Genomic DNA, 9,533 nt, shown 5'->3' with positions numbered 1-9,533 from the left:
CTGTTTATCCAAGTTTGGGTGATGGGTACATCCTCAACAGGTCATCAGCTGATCACACTGCTAAGTTTGGTTACTGCTGCTGTGGAGACTGGTTAGCTGTCTTTAGGAAAGGTATCTATTTCTCAGATATAACCAGGGAAAGAGCAGCCATGGGAAAGTTGGGGAGAGTTCTGTTAAAGATATTTAAAGATACCCAAATGGCTGCAGAGCATCTTGTTTCTACACCTTTCAGATGATCAGTGATCACCTGTGTGTCAATCCCAGGGAACACTCTACACATCACATCATCGCTGCTCTCTGGCTGCTTCTAAGAGATCAGTGAAACCCGATCATTACCCCTGTGCTTGTCTCTCTGCTGCTATGTTTGTATTTTCATGTATATGAAACTTACATTTGCTTAGTAAACAGGACCACCCCTGACGTGGTTTCCTTGATGAAAATTGTGTATTCTGCGTTTAGATCAGCACCTCTTTTGAGTTTGAACTGACTCTCCAGTTGAAAGATAATGATCTACTGTCTAGAAGAATTGACACTAATGAGTCTTTCCATTCTGTCGCTGCTGCTCAGATCGTGATTACTAATGCAGAGGCTTTTTCCAGTAAAGGCAGTAAATGCCTTTACCCCTGTCGGTTGCGTGTTTCCTACTTTATTTGCCCATGAGACGTGTTGGAGTGCACTGATGTCTGTTCTCCAGCTTTGGCTGTATATATTAAACCGATAGAGGGATCCGACTCAGTTAATATTAACAGAACCAAAAGTAATACATTTTCCTACTTTTTCATATTTATGGCCATTTTATAAATCTAAAGAAGTGCTTAAGAGGTCACTTTGAGTCTGACCTTTCATCTTCGACCGTCAGATTCTAATCAGTTCAGTTTTAAGTCGAGTGAAGCTTTGTGATATTATGTTCATATGATAGACAGCTGGTTGGAGTAACACAAGGATGGACGTTTTACCTGAAAACCTAGTGGCCATAACTGTGCAAAGTGTTTTATGGATTATCCTGATGGTCAATAGGGAAATGGTAACAATAAACCGGATAAAAGGAGTCTTACCACACATAACTAAACCAATGTAGAGAACAGTAGCTTTTACAACATTAAATAGTACTGGTGGTGTTAAAGTTAACAAATTTGCCATTCTCTTCTTTTACCTCCTAGCTATATAAATTTGGTTCCTACTCACAAAAGAAAAACTACACAGAGAAAAACCTCTTCTTTTGTAGCTATAGTTTAGCTATCACCTGGAACATTAGCATGCTGGCAGTTGCTAATTAAAGCTCAGTCTTGCAAAAATGCTCCATGAAATGTTTTCATGTAGCATGAAATGTTTTTATTTGGGAGTTAGACAATCAAGTCCCTCCAGTTCCTTTAATGTCTCAAAATGCCTGAACAACTAAGAGAGAATCATATTTAAAATCCTCACATACAAGCTCTTGAATAATCAGGCCCCATCTTTTCATAAAGACCTCCTAGTACCATATCACGCCTCCCTCAGAGACTGCTGGTTTAGTAGAAGCAGGGTGTTCAGCTTTCAGGCCCCTCTTCTGTGGAACCAGCTCCTAGTTTGGATTTGGGAGCTCCACTTTAAAGATTAGGCTTAGGACTTCCCATGATGCACTGAGCATTTCATCTTCACTCACCTGCATTTATCATTAGTTGTTATTAGCCACAGTTTACCCTTTTGTTCTTTCTCTCTACCCAGAGTTTTCTCTGTATTATTTTAGGGTCTTTTTGTTACTACACGGAGTACCTTGAGTTTGACATGTGTTAAGTTATAGTGCATGAGCCCGTGCTGACACAAGTAGAGCATACTCTGGATATAAAGTTCCTCATTTGATCTTGGGCACATAAGGTTTTTTGACTGAACACTGTTGTTTGGTCTCCAAGCTGACATGATAGTTGGGTCCTCTGACACAAAAGCTGTCTGTTCTGAGAGCAAATTTGAGAAAATGCACACTGGCCAGAGGTCAGATGACATCACCTTGAAGGGGACAGTGGTTTTATGGACAGAGCTGCAGGACTTTTTGAGTCTGCTTTGTGCTTTTCAGTCTTGACCACTGGATAGTCCGACTGAGACCGTTAGATCATTAGCATCGCTAAAACAGATCAACTTGAACTTGCATTTAAATACAGTTCTCAATCAATGTTTGCATAATTATGAAATTATGTTTTTATAATACAGTGACCTGCTGTAAACTTTCAGCTGATATCGTCTGTTGGTCACACATCCAAACGCTGCTGTGAGTGTCAGCTTTCTTACCTATCACCCACATCCTCATGTGCTTTGAGTATAAACATTTGCCCTTCTACCCTTAGCTGTGTAACCCACTTTCAGCAGGTCCTACTAGTAGGTTTGTGCACTAGCTTGTAGCCAAAACAATGTAGCAGTGAGGGCAGTGGAAAAAGCAAACAGCTAAAATGTATACTGTTATTTCAGGTTAAAACTGCTGCTGTTCCAAGGGAATTTCACCAGTGTGAGGTTAAATGAAATCTACAAAGTCTAGGTTTTCCTTTTTATTGTTTTTGTATTTATAAAATTCCCTCATCTGGAGATTTCCCTCACTATGGGTCAGCTCCTGTTTTAAAAATCAAAGTGCTGCACATATAAAAGGGACTTGACTGGATGTGTAGTACATTCAGAGGTTAATCTTTCGAGGTGAGCATATTTGGGTCGGCTCTCTCTCCTTCAAGGGGCCAGTTCAGGGTTAGGATCTGGGCTTGCCTGGGGTTGCCCAGACAGCACACAGCACTTGGACAAAGGCTGTCCAGCCCTGAACTCTCAAAGTGGGCCATGGCAAAGCCAAAACGGCCTTTATTTGCTTTTAATAGTTAGTTTATTCAGAACTACTTCATGAAAAACACCATGTGGTATTCAGTGAAACCTGTTGGAATCCAGGTACTCCTCCTGCTATCGCCTTCACAGCTCTTTGATGCTTAAATCGTTGTTACGTAACCAGCACTGGCTGGGTGGGCTAATCTCATAAAAAGTAGCTGTATGATGACGGTTTAGGGGGAAAAAAGATCACTAGTTACATTTACACAAATACTTAACATAAGTAGGTACTTTACATGAATGGTACACCAATCTTTTACAAACAGCCTATGGGCAGAAATGCTGATAGAAATCGAATGCCACTGTCGCCTTTTGTTAAATCGTTATAGAGGCAGAATAATCTCAGGCAGAATAAAGGTGGATTGCGCCAGTGAAGACTGGTTGATGCCTATCTGAATACAGTACAAGGATTACTGTAAAGTGTTTGCAAGCACAGCTCCAGCTAGGATGAGTGTGTCTGTCTGATGCATGATGTCGATTGAATTTGGTTTAACACTCTGATGTTACAATCATCACAGGTGACAAGCAGAGATGGGCAGTAACGCGTTACTGTAAGCTGATTACATTTTTCAAGTAACGAGTAAAGTAAGGGATTACTATTGCAAAAACGATAATTAGATTACCTTTACTTTCCCGTAGGAACGCTGCATTACTGCGTTACTAAAACTGTGATTTTTTTGCGAAAATGTCTCATGTAAGCGAGTGTGCTGTTGGTGACAACAGCTGTGTGCAGATCAACAATGGATCATATATGGAGTGCGGTGAGAGTGTGAGCGTGCAGCGTTTAAAGCGTGGAAGTACTGACCTTACTTTGAATTTGATTCCATAAAAAGTGACAAAAACATTAGTGTCCGTTGTGCGTGGGAAGAAAACTTTTTTTACAGCGAAAGAAACCCCTAAACAAGCACCGAGTGCGCAACGACGTAATGGGAAATTCATAGAGAAACTTGCGGATTCTTCCACTGACCGCTGCGGCACACCTGCACCAGGGCAAACCTCCGCCTGCTTTACAGGTGAAAATAGAGCAACAGGACCGCTAGTCTTTGACTTTATTTATTTTCTGCTGTGTTTTACTTGCATCTATTTGAAAGACTGAGTGTAAACACAAAAAACATTTTATTTTATGTGCTGGAATGTGCAGAAAATAGTTTTTAAATGTTAAACTAATTTATTAAAGTCAGAGAATGTTGCATATAATTAAATTTTTGCTTGATGCATAAAGTTAAAAGGTTAAAACTGATAAAACAAGTTAAAAAAAGAGATTTTTCCATTTGATTACATTTTGTATGATGGATTATGCAGAAAAAGTAGAATTGGGCTGAAAGATCTATCGCTTTATCACCTATTCAGGTTGTAAATCGTGTTTTTAAAAAGTAACTAAGTAACTAAGTAATTAATTACTTTTGAAAAATAAGTAATCAGTAAAGTAACGGGATTACTTTTTTGGGGAAGTAATCAGTAATTAGTTACTGATTACTTTTTTCAAGTAACTTGACCAACACTGGTGACAAGTAATCCTATGCCAATCATATATTTTAAAGAAAAGCAAAACAGACTTAATTGATTTTTTTTTCAGTTGGATCACACAGAATGGTGATTTTCTTTGTTTCCTGATTGCAAATCTGGGAATGATAATTAAATCAAAATAAAATTCTGATTAAAAAAACATATCCTGGTTGCCTAGGATTAGTTATGGTTATGGTTAGAGTTCTCGGTCAGCTTAAGTGACATATTAGGCCACAGAAGGTTGACGTAAAATATAAGCATTGGATGAATTGCATTTAAATACAAATTAAATACATTTACATGCATCTATGCATTTTTATCTACAAGATAAAGAGGAGATAAATTCTTCACATACAATTATGTATTCAAATTTAAAAGGTTAAGTGCACACGTTTTTCTTACAATATTTGTTTAATTAAAGTATTAAGTCCTGGTAGCCTATTTGCTACAACAACAGTAATAGTAAGCTAACAAGGGAAGTCCATATCAGACATTGCATAAAATGATGTGAGTTTGTGTTTAGGTACAGCTATAGTTAGGCTGTTATATTTTCTATACATGTTCTCAGGATACATAATCCTTCACTTCAGAATTATATGTGGTGATCAGACCTCAGGTCAAATATTCTTTCTGTCCTTGAATCCAACGAGCACCTGCTTTTTGATACCTGCGCATTACTCCTCAGCCAACATACTGGAATCTGTTAGCTCTTTTGAGGCTACGAACTGTAATACGTTTTCTAATTTATAGCCTTTAAAGAACATGAATACTATTAGATTATTATGACATGAAAATTTGGTAGGGTTTGACTATGTCCTTCTGTTACATGTGATCAACTGAGGCTTCTTGTGAGAATAATAAAACTGCAAACCCCTTTACATAACCAGCAGTACAAGTTGGAGAACATCTGCACATAAAAGGAGACACACTATTGAAACATTTTGAGCCGAGTCGTGCGGAAGGAAAGAAAATCAGCGTACAGCTGACCTGCCAACAGTCTGCAGCCGGAGGTCGACGAGGGCTCTGCAAGGTTAGATCTTTCCTCAGTGATCACCTGATTAACCTGTAGTTGTGTTCACGTATTCAGTCAAATCTTTAAAACGGCCTCATTAAAAACGTGATAAATAAAAGTTTTATTAGAAGATCAGGACAAACAATGTGTGTGTGCGTGCGTGCGTGCGTGTGTGTGTGTGTGTGTGGCTGTCCTACGGCCTGCCTGCTTTTGGCCAGTCTTGAAAAACAACAAATTGAACGTAGTTAACAAGGTTATACCGGAAATAATGTAAATACTTTCAAAACAAAAGCATTAATTTTACTGTTAAATGCATCAAATTCTATTCAAATAAATACTTGGTAAATATTCTGTTTTCTTAACAATGTTTAAGTAGTTATAGGAATAATGTTCGCAAACTTTTACTTAAAAAATGCGGCATTTTTAAGCGGAAAAATATGACCGAAAAACGCATCGTTTTTGAAGCAAACTTGACAGCGGTCAGCATAAAGGGGCGGGGCTCCGTCCAACGTTCTTCCTACAAAAACCTAGAGTTGACAGAGTGCAGGCTGAGAGGAGAGCAGGTTCGGCGGAATAATTTTAAGAAGAACTTTATCCCTGCTCCACCATAGACTCCCGGGACAAGTGAGCGGCACTCATGTAAGACTTCGTGTATTTTCTGACCCTCACTCGACCTCTTAACTGTTTTAAAAGAATGCTAGTCGCTGTCGGTGTTATCCCGAAATACAAAGAGCAGCAGAGCTGGCCCTCTGCCTGCCGCAGCTGTCCGCGGAGGACGTTAACACGGTGAGTTTAACTTACCTCTGCACTCATTCCGTCCTCTAACTTCTTATGGTGCCAAACCGCCTTCAAAAAAACAACGACCTTTGAGATACCGGAACTCTCAGCACGTTTCCATACACCGGAGAGTAGTCATTTAGCTATTCACGTCATTATAACATCCAGTTCTTTAGGTCGGCTCAGCTGTAACATCAAAAGCGCAGCTAGTTGCGAACAAAAATAACTTTGAGAATCGGTTCCTCTGTTTTCTCACACCTTACATCCGCATAATGAGCCAATGAGCGGAGTCAAGCGACATGAGAACCAGAAAAAGATTTCACCGGAGAAGTTGTTACCTGCAGGCCGAATATGCAATAATTTCTGTTATAATCTGGCCTTGTTTTCATTGTGTACCCTGTATGTCCTTATAGACTGACACTAAAGTTTGTAGGGGGTCAGGTTTTCGTGTGAGGTTTGTTGAAGCATCACTTGCCCATCAGTCATTACACAGTTGTTAAAGTTGTGCTTTTAGTAATGCTGCTGTTCTTTGGAATAAATCCCAGGGAGTAAACAGATTTATTTCTCAAGATGAATACAATTAAGAAAACTGCCTGTCTAGATCTGCATGTCATCTCCCTAACTGAATCTGTTTATGACAGGATGCATTGCCATTTCTGTTGGATTAAATTGTGCCTGCTGCTACTTAGAAGTAGGAATAATCAGATTACACAGAGTGGTTATATTCAAAGAAGAAAACAGGGTCTTCATTTTTACTAACTGGAATCGCAACTTCCATGGGCTATAGTGGTCTATAAATATCTCTTAGTTCTGAACCTTTTAAAGTTCAAGTAGGCTACTCCAGAAATACTATGAAGCAGTGTAATCAGGTCACACATTAATAGAACAAAGAGATGCAGAGGACAAAGCACTGTAAACTCCATGCAGCAAAGGTTACAGGGCCCTTATGGGATGATGTATTATAAGTTGTTTTGTTTGTTTTTTCGCTCTAATGATCACCAACCAAGAGGTCACAGTTCAGTCGCACTGTCTCTGGTTTGACTCTTAAAAGTAATGTGTAATCTGTATCGGGTTGTGCGCTGTATGAAAGCGAAGCTCTGGGGCCGGCCCATTCACCCGGCTCTTTCCTCCCTTGGGATGGAGGTCAGTTTGGTTCCCAGACATGAGTGTGAGGAAGACAGAGGCACAGTGAGGAAGAAGTAAGTATTATTCCTACAGCACAGGAATGAGCACAAAAAGACGTCTCATTTTTCTGTTGTCACTGTCGCTACTTGGATACGATAGTCTGGTTTAGATGTCTGCTTATATACCACCATTTCTTTTTGTGCAAAAAGTTTAACAGAAGAAAGCAGTTTGGTGTATTCACGTAAAAAGCTCACATAAATGTAAGAAAAATGTTGGTCTCATGGTGTCCCTTTTCTTAATATGCCAGTACCATGTAACAGCAGAGCCAATAATCTACTAGGAGCACTGGGATGGTCAAAGGATCAGTTTGTTAACCAGTAAGCTAAATAGCCTGCTTTATCTTTACCAGTGCTTTACAGTAGTTTCCATGCTGTATGCTGTGTTCCTGCTATAGATTACACAGGAAGTGCTTTAGTTAGCTGAATGCACTCCACGTCCTTGTGTGCTCGCCTGGGTTTGTGTGTGCAAGTGTTTGTTTGTTAAGTGTGTGCAATCTGGGTTGTTTGTGTTTATCTAGGCCTCTCAGCTCTTTGTGTTTGAGGAGGGGTCTCCGGCCTTGCGGGGCTGACCTCAGGGTTACTATGGAGACCGCAGGAGCCACTTCCTGAATTCTCAGCCCATCCCGCAATACATTACAGAGCAGGGGACCCAAACTCGAAGTGAGGACTGGACTGGAAACGAGGGAGGAAGGAAAACCTAATTCTGTTTTAATGGGATTATTGTAAGAAATGGAAAGTAATGGTGCAGAACTAATATGGACCTGAGCTGAAACAAGCTGAATGCACTGCATGCTAACATTTGAAGACAAGTCTTAGCTTTAAAGTCTGCATGATCCTGCAGAGTCTCTGTAAAAGTGAAAATTAAGATGTCCAAATTAAATCAAATGAGATAATTAGGTAATCCCATAAACTTGGCATCAGACTGCTTTCAGTACCAAAAACAGTTATTAGTCTATAAGCTGGCCTATCAGAAGAAAGCAGGCTAAGAGGGAAGTAGCTAAAACTATGGGGGATAAACTGAAGTTGTATATTAAGGGTCAACTTAAGATTTTTTTTTTTCCAGCTGTTACATGCTTAGCTACTGTAGTTGAGTCCAAGAATACCTGTATGAACATAGCTACCGTTACATCATCCAGGGATTTCTAAAGTCCTGTTTTAAAGCCTTGAATTGCCCTTTTCTGCCATTGCTTTCGTGGTCGTAGACAACCGGATGTGACAAGGAGGGGTGTGCCTGACTGGGAAACCACACGCTTATTGGTTAATGACTTGTGGTTGCACACTTTTTAGCCAATAAACATGCGGTTTGAATACTATAGATGGACCTTCATTTTGTAACATGGTGTAGCCAAGGTTTTTTAGCACTAACTAACTAAATAATCAACTTGCTCTAAATATTTAGCTTAGTGCTTTTCCAAATTCTTCATTCCGTATTTAGTGGTGAATTGAACAAAATTCCATTGTGGTGACTGTTAAGTTCCGTATGGGAACCTTACGTTGAATGTGGCGCATGATAGAAATGCAAACGGAGAGTGTAACACTACATTCACAAAGGGACATAATATATATAAAGATCAAAAGAAATTGGGATTTATATTAAATCTTTTTTTTTTTAAAGCATTTAGATGTTAATTATCGCTGCAACTCTGATGATGTTTGTACAAAGTTTCATTCAGATTATCCCACCTATTGCAGAGAAGATGGGTTCATACAGATACACATGTAACTATGGTCATCATAGTAAAGAAGAAGATTAATATCATATGTCTGGTTTTTATTAGGTTACAATTTATAGGGGAGAAAGTCAGCCGTAAACAGCACTAGATAGAGAAAAGAATACTTTGTGCTGGCATTTTGGAGTCACTGAAGAGGGCTGGTTAAAGAAATGGTTTATTATTAGCTTGCAAAGCTGAGCTCAGCTTAATTTCAGTTCAGTAATTAATGCACAGACCTGAGAAGTACAAGTAAATAATCTTCTCTCACTTTTGGGAATAAACGAATAAGTATTTCCAAAACTGCTGGATCATTTAAAACTGTAACAGTAAGTATTTATATTTACAACTGCTAGCATGTTGGTGTATTTTAGCAATGTAGACCAAAAAGTGTGTGAAACACCAGGGCATATTATTACCAACTTTTCCAACTAAAGGTTCCTGAGAGTCTCTTTTGCTTTGCAGCCAAGGGTGTTGAGAAACATTAACTCCTCATTTTGGTCCTCTAGG

The sequence above is a fragment of the Pundamilia nyererei genome, unplaced genomic scaffold, assembly GCF_000239375.1.
Source record: "Pundamilia nyererei isolate P.nyererei 1_Seehausen unplaced genomic scaffold, PunNye1.0 scaffold00168, whole genome shotgun sequence".
Classification (NCBI taxonomy): Eukaryota; Metazoa; Chordata; class Actinopteri; order Cichliformes; family Cichlidae; genus Pundamilia; species Pundamilia nyererei.
Note: the sequence above shows the minus strand (reverse complement) of the source record.